The sequence below is a fragment of the Helicoverpa armigera genome, chromosome 14 (genome assembly GCF_030705265.1).
Source record: "Helicoverpa armigera isolate CAAS_96S chromosome 14, ASM3070526v1, whole genome shotgun sequence".
NCBI lineage: Eukaryota > Metazoa > Arthropoda > Insecta > Lepidoptera > Noctuidae > Helicoverpa > Helicoverpa armigera.
The window spans coordinates 2,415,758-2,435,169 of record NC_087133.1 but is presented as its reverse complement, the minus strand read 5'-3'; the positions used below and the strand labels follow the sequence as shown (position 1 = coordinate 2,435,169).

General features: G+C 33.1%; 1 protein-coding gene and 1 long non-coding RNA gene across 4 annotated transcripts in view; one reads left to right on the top strand and one right to left on the bottom strand.

The window, feature by feature from the left end:
- The window catches only part of LOC110377185 (modifier of mdg4), a 452,561-nt gene that overhangs the window by 312,938 nt on the left and 120,211 nt on the right, over positions 1 to 19,412 (top strand). The gene's annotated exons all lie outside the window — the stretch shown is intronic.
- On the bottom strand, positions 14,486 to 15,738 carry LOC135117750 (uncharacterized). The gene is made up of 2 exons (XR_010277123.1): positions 15,486 to 15,738; positions 14,486 to 14,732 (listed from the first exon to the last, which is right to left on the bottom strand). It is a non-coding gene; the product is annotated as an uncharacterized LOC135117750 (long non-coding RNA).

The window sequence follows — 19,412 nt, the reverse complement described above, 5'->3', positions numbered from 1 at the left end:
TTGACTACTCTTTATATCGGATAAATATGTTAATTTTCCTACAAAACCCATGTATTGATTTACTCACGAGAGTTTTATTTTACTTTTCTGAAAATTAATCTAATGAGAAGGGTTTCGACAATAAAATTCTATGATTATTTATTAAAGAAAAAAATTGTGATCTAGTTCACATTTTTTTTTACTTGCCTTGATAGTTACTTAGTTACCTACATAGTTAGAATGTGTTATTCAGAAGAAAAATAAACATTACTTTACTAAATAAAACTGACTTTTTATTTACAGAAAGTGAATCTGACCAAGGATCTAGTTCTCAAGATGAAGAATTTCTTATAGTAAATTCACAAAGGGGTAAGCAAGTGCTCATTCGCAAAGGGCATAGATACAATGGAAAAAGAAAAAATAAAGACGGTTCCTTAGTATGGATTTGCAAAGACAGATCACAATGTAAGGCGACTCTGATTATGTCTAAAGATCACTCCATCATAAGAGATGATGAACACAAATGTGCGCCTTACACCTTGCCTTATGTGTAACAGACTATGACCCTTGAGTTTGTTAAGGCGTTTCTTCTCAGGGATCAGGTCAGTTAGGAAATGCCGACCCCAGCGTTCTTAAAATGACGTGTATAACTGATGTAATGTCCAACTTGCAAAATAAACGATTTCATTTCATTTGTAATGGTTTTGGTATAAAGTTGAAATTTCCGTATCCGAAAATAAGTAAAATGTTGCTGAAAATAATCGCTGGGATGTGATTATGAAATGTGCATTGGGACGGACTGGATTTATCATGGGGACCTGTTGCGATCGACTTACTAAACTAATTGTTACGGTCAGGTGTCTAACTTTCACCATGCTTCTAAATAAATCCATATAAGTTGACACATAACTCTGAAATTTTAATTTCTTCTCCTACGAAATAAAAGTTTGTTAATTGTTATTGTTGGTTATAATAAGTACTAATTTATTATTACCTTTTAGTTTGTAGTTTATTTTTAAAATTATTCTGGTACGTTAAATAGAGGAATTAATACTAATACAATAAATACCTCCTTGAGCATTATCTACTGTGTTTTATTCTCATGTTGTGATTCTACATGGTCTTCGCATACTATACTATTTATTAAATTGTAACACTTTTCCTTAAGTCCCCATTGAGTTTCATGCTGGTTTTTCGACAGAGGAAGCAAACTTTTTAATTATGCAGCAATATTTTTTAATGTTTTGTTTTTGACAGTCGTGTTTGTCAAGACCTAAGTGTTGAAGTTTGTACTAAATAAATGTTTGATTATGTTTTTCACTATTTATCTGTATTTTTTGTTATTTCGCTACCTATAGGTACTTACCAAGTGCGACCTTTGTATTTTACTGAGGGTTTTTATTATAATACCTTATATTTTCTATGTTAGTCAAATTAAGGAGAGTAACAAAAAATAACATCTGCAACTCGACTATATGTTTTGACCGAAATTCACCTTAAAATTATATTGTTTAATCTTCCCAACTGGGTGGGCGATAGTCGTGGCCTAGTTGGTCAACCCGACTTTTCTCTTAATCAGACGTCAAATGGGTTTAAATATAAAAACTCATAGGTAAACTTTTGAAATATATTTTAATACAAAAATAGAGAGCATTGGAACACAAGTGAACTAATACTGAAAATACATCGAATTAAGCCACCACGTTTTGTACTACAGCATCTAGTGAGAAAAAAGGCAAGATTTTACAAAAATATACAGAGATCACAAAGTTCAGTTATATCACATGTTAGCACCTTATTCGCAAGATAATTAAGTTAAATATAATATACGATGACAAAGAAGAGAACTGCCATTCGAAGACAAATACATAAAATACACAACGTTCAAGAAAAATACTCTTACTTGTGAAATTTAGGCCAACAAAAGACTAGCTACTTAAGCAATTTTTAGAATAGAAATCATTAAATATTTTTGATACAGCAATTGAATCCAGGCGCTGAATTACAAGACGCTTTAGAAAACTGTAATAGGTTTATAGCCAGCCATGCATGGACGTCTGTCTGTGCAAGATAATACGATAATATTCCTTTATTCGGTCTGGATCTATAACGTCTCATATTGCGGCCCCTGAATATAGCCAAGTGCTAACAACATGGATGTACAAATCTGCTAAGGTAGACAGTCTGTTATTGCCATACAAGAGAGCATATCGCCGAGTCAAAATCTCTCTTCCCCTATTAAGATCCTATCACTTAAGAGTAAGTACTTTCTAGCGATTAACCCCTTGTATGCCGGTGCACAGATCTAAGCGAAACAATAGATTTTCTATCGTTCTCTAATTAGCGGCATTCAAGATGTTAAGTCCCTTTGGCGAATGGCTTCCCTTCATATACAGCCATGAAGGTTTTACTATACCCAATAAATAATTACATCATAAATTAAAAGATACAATGCTGAATTTTAGAGGTTTATATGATTTACTTACCGCGGAGGGCCTAGCATACGTTTTGTGAAATTGAATACTTTGAGTTTTCAACAAGAGCTTTTGACAAATTATTCCGCATACAATGCAATTTTTCAAAACATCGTGATAGGCAATATGACGTGATTGATTCTTGAAATATAGTCACAGTATCTTTTTTATGAAGAATAGAACATATAAATAACACACGCTAGAAAAAATAGGAAGACACTAGTGCCACCAACTCAAATGATTTCATGTGACAAAATTTCATAAGTAGGTAAGTAATAAATATCTTTACTCACAACTAAACAGAAGCAAGACCAGAAAAGTTGGTAGCACCATAAGATTTATTATGCTGATCCTAAATAAAGGTGCATTTTGAATGCTAACGACTGCAACTGTCGACCGCAATTGCAGCGACTGCATGAAATTGGAAATACGTACAAGCCAGTACCTAGTGCAGCTGCGGCCGATGACTGCCAGTCGCGACACGTGCGGTCGTGCAGTCGGAGGCTAGCTTTCAAAAAGTACCTTTACAAATGACGTCAAACAAAAAACTCCGTGGGAGGATGATTATGGAGATTCTTCGCGTACATCAGTCTATTTCGTTCGGTATAAACTTTAGCCGGACAGCCGTGGTTATTGTGCGTGTAACAGGACCAATAGCAGTGGTCTCCTTGGTGCAGCACCCTGGTGAACGTGAAGTCACCCAATTTCATCAGACGATCGCCCCCTCTTGAGATCATAAACTTTACTGGAAAACAAATGTAGTATGAGGATATTTTTTAACTTAGAGATAATTTTAGAAGGTTATTTTTTTTCTAGTTTTCCTTTTAATTACCAATTCATTTTTTGAAATATCTGATCCTTACCATGAATCGTATGAGTAGTAGTATAATTCAAAGATTTGTACTTAGCGGTCATCTTTCGTATAATCCATCCCAATTTAACTTAAACCAGGTGTAGTGACTAAATTATAATGAATTTAAACATCGAATCCAGTGACAAACACTCAACCAATGTACCAAATAATCATCAAAATATTTAGAATAGCCTTTTTAGTTAATAATGTAATACTAACTATATAATTTGAATTAAACACATTTTCCCCAAAAAATCATTTATTACTTGAACACACTTCATTTGTAAATAATATTTTCATACAAGTAAATATACAGTTTGACAAAGCAAAAATTCATTTGGTAAAACTTATTATATACTTTAAATATTTAACTTCTTCTCTTTACATATTTTACAACAACTCAAATACAGTTTGATAACTTCTTTGGAAACGTTACAGTACTTAGTTTTCAGTTCCGAATCCATCACATCAAGATTTGCATGTTTAAACAACAAATGTATAGTATGTAAAACACCGAATAACTCTTCCATATACACATAGAATTTTATATTAGTATTTACTTCATCCCGAGGTTTTATCAAGCGTTCCCTATCACAGATGTTCAAGATATCGTAGTTAGCAAGTATTTTATAGTCTTCAAAGTTTTTATTCCATTTATTCTTGGTTTCCTTCACTTCGTTGATCAAGTCCTGGTACCGAGAAGTGTTCATGAAATAAAAGCTGTTGCTCTTCTTGCGGCTAACAAGTTTATTCAGTTTCTCAGTAAAGTCTGCTTTCATTGGTGTTACGTAGTTCACCGACAATTGCTCTAAAACTATAAATAGAAATAATTATTTTCTTTTTACCTATAAGCCGTCAAGTAATTGGAAAGGACTAACTAGAGAAAATAAAAAACAATGATATGCCAAAGTAAAATTTTATTTTAACAACACAAGTGATTAAGTCTTGAAATAACTCAAAACCTGCTAAAAACAAATATGAATATGTACTACATTTATTATTTTTAAATTACCTAGCATAAACAAAAGTAGGTTCAGTTTTATTCTTTTCAATCTATGTAAACACAGATAATACACACTTTTTGAAGGCACATTCAATTGATCCTAACATTATATATTTAGCCAAAAACAATGATTATTAAAAACAAACATCCATAACACACATTACAGATTTCATATAAAAAATACATCAAAATAAACTTACAAATAATAATTTAGTTTATTGCATACTTAATATACGTTATTTGCACATCATTACTTTAAATCATTAATTTAAAACACCAAAAAGTAAAGAGCAATTACATAAAAAGTAGGTCATTACTAATCTAATAACACTTTCTCCTAATTAAATAGTATTTAACCTATTACAAAATTAAAACCATAACACACAGTCGTCTGTAAGGGTACGAATAACAAAATAAACACATACAAACCAAAGTGAGTTAAGAAAATAATAAAAAATAACTTAGAACTAGAGTACTCACTATATCTTGATGACACCGATGAATTCCGGTAATACAGACGTGTTTTAGAAAAACAGGATATAATAACACACTTAATGAGTAAGAATTAGTAGCATTTGCACCAAATATTATGTAAAAAACACTTGAAAACTAAAAGTTTTTGAAACTCCGCGCACATTTTTAGGTTATGTTATACGAACTGACACTGTCACTTTGTTGCCGCTTACATTTAATAAGACTTTGCACACACATATCAACAATATTACTAGGGTTTAATATATAGTTAAATTATCAAATTAATTTATAAACTCCTTGTTTATTTTTGTTATTCATTACCCGTCATCCGTCAACCTGACATGACACGACTGTCATTGATTTGCGTTTCGTTTCACGCAAGGGAAACAAGAGTTGTCATACATAGACAGTGGCTCCACCCCGAATGAGATTTACACTTGAGCATTCTTACAAAATATATCTTTAAGTTGATAGCACCTATTTGTCACACAGATAATTATGTTACATATAACGTCATTTCGAATCTTACCTACCTAATCTAACTTGCCATCGGGCCCCGAGGTTCTAAGTATTTTACCTCTCTTTCAGTGTCGTTGATCCACGGAAGAACTCCTTATGACAAGATGGTTACCTATGCATGGACAGACCGTGTAGGGAAAAGAGCACCTGCCACATCTCAATCTCATAGCCACGAAGCATACATCTCTCTTCTTAATCAGCCTGGGGCTGATAGCCTCAATCAGATTAGCGCGCTACGTATGATTGTGATCAATATTATAACTTTTAACATTGCCGTAGATGTCCAGGATGACTCTAGCTTGACAATTACGGGCCTTCCGTTTGGAGCAATACCAGCATCTGGACTTCCAACTATTGGAGAAGGTGTAGTCATGGAACATCATGATTCTCCTACCGGTAGGAGTGTACAATATCTCATAATGCATTTCTGAAAAAAAAAAATGCTCAGATAAATTAATTTGTATTTAATAATTTTGGTGTAGGTACTAAAATTCAACTATTATTCACATTCATTAGGTAAATAATTCAGGTACATGAGGCAGCATATAGTAAGTATACATGAGGGAATATAAAGGTCGAGTAGGTACATTAGGGAGTTTATAGGGGAGTAAATAAAGTTATATACGGATGTAAAAAGGTAACGTATAAGTTAAAGGGGAACCACCTAACTGAATACATAGGAAGAAGAGATAAGTTAGTTTATATGTTGAGTAAAGAGCGAGGACATTCGTGAATATATAAGGAAGAGCATAAGGGAGTTTATAGAGGGAGAGAGGATATATTAAGGGAGTACATAAAAAGAAGAAGTCAGGGCAACATTGTAAGTAAATTACGGTGTGGATATGCCCAGATTAAGTAATAGGTACGGTAGAACCGCTACTAAATATTTGAAGATAAAATAAATTAATAAAGAAAATAACCATTACTTAGATATAACAATCTTTATTGTAAGATTTGAGTATGTCATTCTTATATTTACTTATATTCCAATGTTAAGAAAAAACATACAACAAGTTTTACTATTATTAATGATGTAACAAGTAAATAAAAAACATTTTTTCCTAGAAATACGTATATTCAAACAGTTTAACAAGCAAAAAAATAATTATAACAAATGAAGGGCACATACAAGACTGCCGTTGGAGTTTGTTCAAAATTATTGATATTAATGTTTCCAAGGGGGGAACAATGAATACAGGAATATCTTAAAACTTAATTTTAACATTTAGTTTTATTTAGTTTTTTATTTATTTCAGATCATGACTACTTAACCACACTTCAATTTAATAATTACCTACTCTACTCAAAAAGCCAAAAAATATTTTAAGGGACCACCAAAACGCAAATTGCGCAATATTTCGAATTGTACAATTGGACTTTGCTTTTATTGTTTCATTTGCACGATTTCATTGATCGTCTTGGCGGCCCCTGAGTTAGTACGAACGCAATACACACTTTTTGAAAGGGACACTTTATTATTGGGCTACCGAATCTTTTGTGCAGTTGACAGATGGCAACTTGCAAGGGAAAGTTTCATTTTTTGTACCGAGTGACAGGACTGTTAACTGCATCAAAAAATGTTCACTCACACCACATAAATGTCTAAATACAACTAAATAAATTGCCAAAAAATACAATACACAAGCCTGATATGCCTAGAAGTTTTCTAGAAATCTCTTTAATATAATTTTATTATTAAGAAAAACAATAAGACTAATATTAAATATTTAGTGGCAAGATACGAGCTGACATCTCCTGAAGATTCCTCGTAGAGAGACGAGACACGCGTCCAAAGCCTCGATTAGCTATCTCGCGGAAATTAAGCTACATATTTTTCTTAACATTTTATGTCATGGATTGTCGCAAAGTACCTAACGCCTAATTCTATTATTAAAAAAATGCAGTTAAACCCAAAATAAATACTATGCCTTCCTTCTTTTGTTAAGTTTTTGTATAGCCGTATGACTTTCTTACCGTCAGTTTCACAAAGGTACATTAAAGTTAGCTTCTTTAAATCTATTGCTGTCTCTTTCTTTGTCAACAAGATAATAAGTGATAGCAATAGATTTAATGAGGCTTTAATTTTAATGGACTTTCGTGCAACCGACGGATAGTGGAATAAATAAATAAGACATCTAAAGTTTGATATAGGTTCCATCTTGTGTTTTAAACAACGCTGGTGGTTCGTGGTTATGTATCAGCTCATGATGGATCAGTTGTCCTTCTTCATTGAACCTCAGTTTAGCCGGACATCTATTTGAAGACTTCTTACTGCAATTCCAGTATCTCTCGTCACTCGTGGTTTGGGCAAACACTTGCTTTTCGATCATAATAAGGGGTTTCTTTCGCTTGTTCATCCAGATCTTTTCCATATAGATTCCATCTGAAAATATCTCGTAAACATGAAGTACTTAATCAAATTTAAAAATTATATAATATGAAGGTATAGTTAACATGCATGAAACTATGTAGGTACCTAAATTAAACAGTCGTAGAATTTTTTTTTTTTAATTAATCTTTGTTTTTACTTCATGGGAACAACATTTTACCACACATTTATTTAAATTAATATTAAACTACATATAATAATATTTAATAAAAACACGTGCCAGAGTAAAGGGACACTGCGATACATAATTCGATTTATAAATTAAAGACATTAAAATATTATAATGATATATTTTCTAACACATTTAAGTATCCACATAAGCCATCTAAAAAATGGAAAAAAATGCATAAATATATTAATCACAATAATGAGATGAATTCTTATAATATTTTTGTAACATTTATATATTTTTCAATTGTTAACATTAAATATAAAAATGTAATGATAAATTGTAGATATCAAAAACAAAACAATAAACATGTGATTTATTAATAAAGCCTTTCCTTGCGTGCAATAAAGTTTTATTATAACAAGAACATGATTTTTGAAGCTTATCCACCGCTGTACCTCGCTGAAGGCAACAATGGTGGCCTCGAAACGCCACCATTTTGAGGCACACATGATGAGTAGCGCACCTTTATTATAAGGAATAGGGCTTATAATTAGGCTTTACCAGGTGTGCCTCAAGGCGGTGACGCTTCGAGGAATCCCTCTTTTAAACAGCCTAAGGAAGAAAAAAATGGACGCCTTAAAAACATAGTAAAAATTCCTTTTAAAGTTTGATATAACTTCCATCCCGAGTTTTAAATAACGCTGGTGGTGCGTGGTTATGCATCAATTCATGATGAATCAGCTTTCCTTCCTCGTTGAATCGCAGTTTAGCCGGACATTTGTAAGAAGACTTCTTGCTGCAATTCCAATATCTCTCGTCGTTCGTCGTTTGAGCAAACACATGCTTCTCGATCATGAGAAGAATCTTCTTTCGCTTACTCATCCGGATCTTTTCAATGTGGATCACTGTAAATATAGTGTCAATATGAAGTACTGGAGGAAATATATGATATACCTAATAGTTATAGTAGGTGCAAATCATTTGTATGATAACTAAATTTTTTATTAAATTTTTTATACATTCATGGGTTACGTTACGTGTTATGCAGGGAATCCTAAAAGACTTATGCCCGTTTTCACCAACAATCTCTTAACGTTTCCCTTAATAAGTATCACTTAGAATTAGGGCTCCCCCAATAATAAAGGTTGTAAGGGACACTTAAACTTTGGTGAAAACGAAATTCGTATTAAGTGTTCCCTAAATGCTCTTAGGGGATCCCTAAATTCAGGTATTTGTTGGTGAAAATGGGCACTAGAATAAAACACTCCTCACATTGCAATCTACATACATCAAGTATAATTTATGCATATTATTGACGAGAAACATTTAGATATTAACTACCTATAAATCTTTGGTATACAGCTGTTTTATAATAAACACTTATTCCTTCCCTAAATAAGAAGAGGCCTGTGCTCTGCATTGACACGGCGAAAAGGGTTATTACGTACTATTTATTCTGAACTAGTGACCTGCTCAGGCTTCGCACGGGATAACAGTATTTCCTCACTATTAAATGTATGTTATTAAACACATAAACTATCCTCTTTAATCACTATATGTATCTATTAAAACCGCATGAAAATCGGTTGCGTAGTTCTGAAGACTTATGCGTACAAAGGGACATAGGGCTATAGGGACATGGGGACAGAAAATGTTTTAAGTATACTATGAACTGATGATGATTAAACGATCTGTTATCTTAACTTGGCCTTATTTACCCTTAGCGTACGTCGGCGGTGGATGATTATGTTCCAAATTAATCGGTAACACTTCATTCGCGCTTACTAACTTAACTTTCGCGGTACATTGTTTCGACAATCTGCTTGAACAGTTCCAAATTCTGCAATACTTATTTCTTCTTGTGTAGCTATAATTGTTTATAATAAGTCGTCGACATATTTTTGATGCGGTAAAATGTACGTCGTAACCTGAAAGTTAATTCCTCGAACAAATCTCTCTACTTATCGCTTTAAGGTTGTTTAAAAGAGCTCTATTCCCAGAGATAACCTTTCTGTATTTTGTGTGTGTGTTTCGTATATTAAGTACCTATGCAATAAAGAAGAATAATAAACAAAAAAAATGTTATCGCACATTATTTTGTATAAGTTTTGTTTGTGCAAACAGGTACCTTTTCTGGTATTATAAAATGTTTGATCGATCAAGTAAATCTAAGGTTTAATATATGCGATCTGTTTATTTACAGAGCGGACAGTTATCCATGGACTAGCTAGACCTATAGGCACATGAGCAGTTTTTGAATGAAAAACTATGAGGTACCTACTTAATTGATTTTATTGGCACATTTAATTGGTTACAATAACTATCTAATGATACGTTGAATGACAGTCTGTGTTGAATGAATATTTTAAAATCACAATTAGGGAACAAGTAGTACAGTTTACATATTACAATAGTTTTATATTATTACAATAAGTAAGTACCCTACGCCGGAAAAAGGAAGAACGCTGTCGTAATGATACATGAATTACTGACTAGAATGAAGTACCTTAAAAGTTACTTTAAAAAAGTTAACTACCTTTAGGTATATCAAAATGCTAAAAATATTTAGAGAATCGCTTACCGTATTCTATTACCTTAAATATGAGTAGGTATACTATAAAGTCAAAAATCGTGTAAATTGTATATATCAATATAAAGTTAAAAAAGGTATAGCTATCAAAACCGTGTTAAGTCCGTAATTTTACAAGTAGATAGTTACAGATAGAATTACTAATAAGTTATATAAGTAGTTGCACATATCTTATACGTATTGTCATTAGACACATTTTATTATTTAAACTTTGAATATGGCACATATCTGAGAGAAAATGTAATGATAATGATGATATGATTGTTTAATTATCAATAAAACTAAAATTATACACTTGTTTAACAATTTTTATCGCCAAGACACCTAAACAATCCTAAACACCTCGACAGTAAAATATCCTCAACTTAAAACTTCAAAGACTTTTAAAACATTCAAAATGTTCATTTTTTAATACCTAATAATTAATACCATTACATAAAAAAGTAACTTTATATAAAAGAATATCGAAAATACGCCTAAAAAGTTCAGTTAAAAAGTTTAAAAGGACTTGAAAGAGAAGCGGCCAGCAAACTAGTACTATTAGTCTTCAAAATTTTCCTGGCATCCAACTTATGTATATACGGGGGCGGGTGGTTATGTGTGAGATCCACGCACACAACCATATGGTCCTTGTTCAAGCATATGTTAGCTTTGCACCTAGATGTATTTTTCCCTGAGCAGTAGTAAGTAGACCGGTGACCAGGCTTCACGCAGAAGGTATATCCGTCTACTAGGATCAGTTCTTTTCTTTCCATTGACAGGGGCTTCAGATTCGGCAGAGGTATCAAATTGTAGGACCGCTTACCTTGAATAAGGAGAACTTTGGTTATGATAACAAGAAGAGTTTAAATAAGGGTTAGTTTATGAGAAGATGAATGAATGAATGATGTTTTGGTAGAAGTAAGGAAACGATTTCTGACTTATTGTAAGTGTGTTGAATAAATAAACGCATTATCAAATCAAATTACTTTATTTTTAAGCTACATTTGTATTATACAATACATACAATGGTATTTTCACAAAGCTACAAAAAATATTATAAATATAAATTATGCGAATACAATACTTGAAGGAGCAGAAAATTAATGTTGCTGAGTTGCCTTATTCCGCCAACTTAGTCGTTATCTGAGAATCCTTCTCTGTAATTTATCTCTTCATTTTCAAGACAAAATGGCAACTTCTCATAAAGGTGCTCAGAACCCTTACATTAAACGAAATAAAATCATACTTTATAATACTCCCCATGAATACTACGGAATATTTTCGGCGGTGGGTGGGTATGCTCATTAAATATTCGATCAACAGTCCCATCCTTCCGCAGTTTCAGTTTAGCTTTGCAATTCTTGCTTGCCTTACTAGAACAATACTGGTTGAAGAACGAACCACCTTTCTGAGAGTAAGTGAATTCTTTATATAAAATCATTCTTTTCCCACTTATTTTTATAGGTTTGATAACTGAAAAAATAAACAAATTTGCGGTATTAGATAACCGTATTCGAATTGAATAAATATCCCTGTTATTCGATTAAATATCTAATGTTTGAAGTAGGCGGGTACTATAGAACAAAAAAGCGGTAAAAGTAGAGATCACAAATAATCTGGAAAGTATATTACTTCTTTTTCTACACAAATCGTAACATTTTCTGTCTTTCAACCATCTTACTTCGGCATCTTGATGCATTAATAATTCAATAAGTTAAGTAGGTAACTGGTGACTTACCCCGGCGGGAGTCGTGTCTATCCAGGATGCACCAAATTGCGGTAACTTGTTCCTTTGAGAACGGAAAACTCCCAGTACACTATACAGTACAATAGTATATGCCTTGAGAAGACAGTACACTCTCCGGGGGCGGATGCATGTGACAAAAAGCTACAAAGGTTTCTTTTAAATCTATTCTAGAGTTTATGTTTAAGTGACTAGGCTAGGTTTACGAGTAAGATACGTATATACTATTCACATTTAAAATCCAGTTACGGCAATTTTTTTCCTTGATACGTTGATAAAACCAAACTCCCAGTAGACTACACCGTATGGTACATGCCATCGGATGTTTGCACAATCTCCGGGGGTGGATGGTTGTGAGGAGCTGTAAGAACTGCAGTTACACCATCATCCAATAGAATAAGTTTCGCTCCACAATTCTTTCTTCTTCTCTTAGAACAGTACCTCATTCGACTGGACGTGTTTTGCTTTGAAAATGTATGCTTCTGGTAAAGGGTCAGTGGTTTTCCGTTTACCATGATGTTTCGAACTGTAAAAGATTACAGAGTTAATAAAAAGAAGAATTTCAACTTAGTTATACTAACTGCCTCAAAATACTATAGACTTTAACACTTTGACATAAAAGATTTATTCCTCCATCAGTCAAACTTGGTGGAATAGTAAATCTTACAAACTATTGTACGTTGGATGTACAAAGTTTCAAGCTTATAAAGCAAAGTTCGGCTAACGTTGGCTTTTACATTATTAGTATGAAACAGTAGTATTCTATCTTTTGTGTGAGTGATGGTCCCGCTGCCAATGAAGCGCTATGCGACTTCTACTGTAAAAGTACTTTACTGAAAGATATCAAATACAAACAAATGTCTTGTGCCAAACAGTAAGATTTATTTTTTAAATGTTAACTTAAAACAATAAAAAATATTTCATGCTTTATTTAATACTAGCTTTCCGCCCGCGGCTTCGCCCGCGTGGAATTCGGTTATATTGCGGTATAAATCACTACTATAAGAAAACTTCTCATTCCCACGGAAAAATCTAAGAAGCGCGATGTAACGCTGGATACGATTAGTTGTTAAACCAAAACTGAATGGTACACTATATTATACGTTTTCCCTTGTGGGTTAGCAGCGGTGAGGGAATGTCAGACTCTTACTGACTAAAATCGTCGTGTTCCGTCCTAGGCCTTTTATATACCAGGGCCGCGGTATCTCTTTCGAACAACCCGCAGCCCCCGCTGGCCCTGGCCCTACTGGGCCCCACTGATTTCAAAACACCTTAAACACCACCAGAAAAGCACAACGCCATCTATCGAGCTATCGGGAAGCTCGCGATTGAACAATGAGCTACAGGTTAAAGCGCGAGATATCATTGCACTTCTTACGTATCTTAAAAAAAACAACGTCACCACGTTTTAAAAAGCTATCATTCCACTTCTTACGTATTTTGAAAACACATCGTTACCACGTTTTAAAAACACCCAGCGCCATCTATCGCATACCTCAAGAACTAAATAACTTAACTAATACTTATACCAATTAGTAATTGGTTGAATTATAGTTATTTCAGGATAAGTAGATGTAAAAAAATCAGTTAAGACGATAAAACAAATTGTACGTCATCCCTCGGGAATTCCTCATTTTCGAGGATTCATTATCGTATCATTTAGCTTCTAAATTTATATGTTCATATTCGTTTGCAATATATAAGTAGATGTAAAAAAAAACAGTTTAGACGATTAAACAAATTGTACATCATCCCTCGGGAATTCCTCATTTTCGGGGATTCATTATCGTATCATTTAGCTTCTAAATTTACATGTTTATATTCGTTTGCAATATATTACCTTGTTTTAAACGACACACAGCGCCATCTACAATCCATCCATCAAGCAAACAATATTTTTGTTTTCCCTCGGGAATATCTATTTTTTTCGGGATAAAAAGTACCCTATTATTTAATCCGGACTTCTAACTTTACGTCTGCAAAATTTCAAAGCAATCGGTTCAGTAGTTACGGCGTGAAAGCGGAACAAACAAACAAACAAACAAACAAACAAACAAACAAACAAACTCACTTTCCGATTTATAATATTAGTAAGGATTTTATATAAACATAATAATACATAAAAAAATATTTACGGCACGCAGCCGGTGTGTGTCTTCGTTAAATACTTGAACAAGATTTCCATCCAGTGCTTTTAGACTTTTGTGCACCCGATTCGAGAGTACTCTTTTTTAATAGGCCAAATTACAATCGCACTACTTTTTCAACTAACTTACCAGTTCAATTGAGAGATGTCTAAGAGTAGCTTTCTGTGAATAAGGGCGATATATATATTCTGACTATAAAATCCAGTTGTGGCAACTCTATCCTTGATACGTAAATAAAATCTCTATAATTTATGGTAGAAGCCATCAGATGATTGCACAATATTCGGGGGCGGATGGTTGTGAGGGCATGTGAGAACTGGACCATCATCCATCAGAATAAGCTTCGCTCCACATCCTCGACTTATTCTCTTAGAACAGTACCTCCTGCGAGCTGACGAGTTTTGCTTCGAAAATGTATGCCTTTGGTAAAGGATCAGTGGTTTTCCTTTTATACTTATGTTTTGCACTGAAAACGTTTCGGAGTTAGTGTCCTTTTGCGTCATTTATAAAAAAATTGGAGAGTTCAGTAAAAAAAGGAACTTAATTATATATTTACATACAATGCATATAAAAAAACTTTCCTAGTAAAACAAAAAAAAAACTGAAATATACTGGCCTTACTACAACTATATTTTCGAACCGTTTGGGGTTGAAACCCTCGGGTCGTGGGGGTCTGAATTTAAAGATCTGTCTAGGTGGCTGGTTGACGCTTCTCGTGACCAAAAGGCTGGCTATTACCTCGGACAAAGGATCAGCATGGCCATCCAACGAGGTAATGCTGCCAGCCTCTTGGGTACGCTCCCAGTCGACAGCAATGGGGATGAATTTTTTGACGCTTTTTAGTATTAGTTTTTTTTTGTTTACTAGGATAGTTTTTTGAGTTCATCGTAAATATGTAAATATATAATGCCTTTTGGAGATTTTTGGAGTTAAATAAATGTCAAACAAAAACTTAAAATCTATATAAATAAAAATGAATTGTTGTTCGTTAGTCTGATTAAAACTCGAGAACGGCTGGGCCGATTGAGCTGATTTTGGTTTTAAAATGTTTGTCGTAGTCCAGGGTAGGTCTAAACGGTGAGCAAATAAGGAAAAAAATAGAAAAGTATTGTGTCGTGTGTTTGTGACTTACTAAATATGCCTTTAATAATAATTAGGCGGTACGAAGTTCGCCGGGTCAGCTAGTATGTAATAAAAAATTTAATCACTAATTACGAACGTAAATTCCTTGAGAAATCTCGAACAAACGAGGGGGCGGATGGTTATGATCCACGTTGGCGTATATCAGTATTCCATTTTCGCTTAACCTTAGCTTGGCTTTGCAATTCTTTCGATTCTTTTGTGAACAATACTGATTCTGCCATGAAAATCCTTGTTTGGAAAACGTGTAGTTTTGATATAGTAAAACCTTCTTCCCATTAATTTGAATTACTTCATAGTCATCTGAAAAGGTATTATTATTTCCATATTATTCCATAAGAATATAATAAGTATAGAATTTTTACACAAAAATAAACCGCTTTGTAGATAGACCACTAACAAACAAAATAAAAACTACTTTTAATAAAACCTAGTAGTACCCGAAATAAAAAAGTAGGAGAGTTCAATAAAAACCCAACTTAATTATTACATATATGTAAAGAAAAATTGAATCATTAAATATTATTCATTCGAATGTAAACTCCTTCAGCTGTCCTGAGTAAGTTAGGCGGTGGGTGGTTATGATCAACGTCAGCGTGTATCAACCTCCCACTTTTGTCCAACTTTAGTTTAGCTTTGCATTGCAACCGTAACTTTTGTGAACAATACCGATTCTGCCATGAAAAACCTTGTCTGGAAAACGTGTAGTTTCGATATAGTAAAACCTTTCTCCGGTTAATTTCAATTTCTGCGTAGTCACCTGAAAAAGAGAGAGAGTTCACTCAATGTAACCACTATAACAGATCTACCTCTATGTATGTATGTAGTTTATATTGTTTATGATCCGGACGAATTGAGAAACTCCTCTTTTTGGAGTGTCGGTGAAAAATAATCGTATGCCGTTTTAACCGTGTTTTTGAGTTTTTTTTTGTTTTTCTTTTTATGTAGATAGGGATAACCTTAATAAAAACAAATCTTACAAATAATTATACAAAAAGGACAGAGATACAGAAATTAATACACAAAACAAATTTTCAAACTCCTTTATTAAAACTTTATAGCAATTAAGTAACCTAAAAAATAGCATCACTGATAAATACTAGCATGAAATAAATAGTAAAAAAAAACACAAATTTTGCTATTTTAGTCAGTTTGTCGCTCATCACATTCTGTAGAATTTTCCATCGATCCATCCTCTGCGGAAAGACGGAGGCGGATGGTTGTGGTGACCATGCGTCTCCAACACACACCCATTTTCACCAATTGTCAGTTTAGCCCTACACTTACTCGCTTTCTTCGAACAATACCGGAGGCTACTATTAGCGCCTGACTTAGAATACGTGTATTTTTGATACAGAAGAACGGGAGGCTTCGATCCTATTGTTATTATTTCATATTTTTCTGAAAAAAAAACAGAAGCGTTTTAAAAATAATCATTTAATTTTTCATACAAAACAATATAGCTATAATATGGGTGAGATTGGGAAAAGGCTCGGAAGGTGATGATGAAAAGAATGAAAAGACCGTTTTTGATTGAAATAACAAGATTTTTTTGAGCTTACAATAAGGAGCTTGGATTAAGGGTAGGAATAAAAAAAGAAAAATTAAGTAATCGTTTTTCATATTTCTAACAGCAAGCCGTTTCATCTGATACCCATATCATGGGGTGCATTTAAAGCAGTCATATTGTTGTCAGATTGTATAATATGTTATCTACATAGGTACTTATGCATAAACTAAATTCTTAATAATTTATACACTTTAAAGAAAGCTATTAACTATCTTACATTAAACGCCTTCCTGTCTTCTAATTATTTTGCTGTGCCCATCAGAGTCCACAATTGTGACTATCATTTTATATTTTCCACCTAATGTACATTATGGAATGCAATGAACGATATGATATGATATTAAAAAATCGGCTCTTAATCGAATGACAAAAGAACTTGTTGGAATATTCTAGATCCTCAAATACTGTCCATCTTTAGTACGTATTATCTTAGGTGGAGTATGGTTATGGTCAGTGTGGGCATGCTTTACTGACCCGTCTACGTTCAAAATAAGCCTCGCGCGGCAATTCTTGGCTTTCTTGGAACAAGCCAGATATCGAAACGAGGGACCTTGTTTCGAAAACGTGTGATCTTCGAAGAGAACCATCTTCTTCCCGTTTAAAATAATAACTTCATATGGTTGTTCTGTAAAAAAAATGTTGTGTTACTTATTTGTATACTTAAAGGATTTTTTTTATTTACCTACATTAAAATACTAATTATTTTAATAATTTTTTTTTATTAATATCAAAGGGACAGTTGAAATTAAAAATAAACTAAAAACTCGCAGGACACATTTTTCCATTATGCATTAATCTTGCCAAAAAACGTGTCCATGTGCCGATGTGAATATCAGCTTTAAAATTATATAAAAAAAAAATGTTTCATAAGTCCTGGACTCGGACATAAACGAAAAAAAACGAACATAAGACATATAAAAAAAAAATGGGTAGATTAGACACACAAAAATATAACTTTCAGTACCTAAAAGCTACCACAATTCTTTATATAAATACACGTCACCATAACAAACTAATTTACGTGTTGGATGATTATGTTCGAAGTTAGCTTTTATAATCTTTCCTTTTTGGTCTAACTTCATTCTAGCAGGGCATTTGGTAAGAGTTCTCTCTAAACAATACTGATATTGAGGCGAATAATAACCATTCCACGAATACAAATAGTCTTTTCTAATAATTGTTTCTTTCCAGCCTATAGATATAAATTCGTATGGTGGATCTGCAAAAGATAATGAAAAAGTGGAACATGAGGTGAAGAAATATTTTTTGTATTAATCAGCTTTCAGTCTAACCTCTATTTGCTAAAATCTACGTCTACACTACCCATTCTATTGTGTCTACACTTTTATACCATCTACATTTATTTGTCAGACTATAAGACTATTTGTCTAAGATACAATAATTTTAATTTAAAATGTAATACTTTACGATTACGTAAATAAAACAAAAGTAGCTTTATGCTATTTATTATGTATTCTTAATCAGTCTTGAACTTTCATATATTAATTTAGTAATTAATCAATATACTTTTATTGCACCATCTTTGGACTTAAAAATAGTTAATCATTTCAACCAAAAAACTAAAAAAACTTTCTCTTAGTATCGATGAGCTTAAAAAAAAAATCCTAAAAAAAAAATACTTAGTTAAGTTCTGTTACAGCCTTTTTATCGTCCCCCTGCTGGGCACAGGCCTCCTCTTACACGGAGAAGGATTGAGCATTAATCTTAGTTAAGTACTCAGATCAAATAGGTTAAGTATGGAAATCAGCAAAACAATTCCTTTGTTTAGTTAAGCACAAGTTTATAAGGCAAGAACTACATTTAAATCGTGTTTTGTTGTAATGGCAGGACCTGCACCTGGACTGTTTCTCTTCGTACACAGGCATATGTTTAGCCTCAGAAGTGCGGCGGCTCTTAGTTGGAAGACTGATAGTTGCTCTTCCTCTTCTATTTTGAACTCTCTGCTTAGTCTGTACAATATCAGAATCTTCTAACAATTTACCGATGGCTTCATCGTCTAACTCTGCGAAAATGATCTTAATTTAAAAAAAGTTCTGCCCAATGTGAATTTTGCATCACATAACATTATTTGTTTACTAAAAATACAATTATTATCGAAAATAAAAAATAGTTACAAAAGATAAAGTATACATTATTTAACTTTAAACCTATTTAATTTTAATAAAGAAAAGGCACCGATCTAAATGATAAGAGATTATACATACCTCTTCTCCGGCGTGACTCCATTTTTTAAACTTGAATGTCTTCTGACGTTGATTTGTTGTGTATTACTCGAATATACTATTTAAACTTCACATATTTGTTATATCTTAACCGATCAGAGAAAACTTTAGAAACGACAGCTGAGTAGAAAATACAAATTCTAGGCGCGAAATTCGAATATGTGATTATTGAAGGACAGTGGGCGGAATCTTG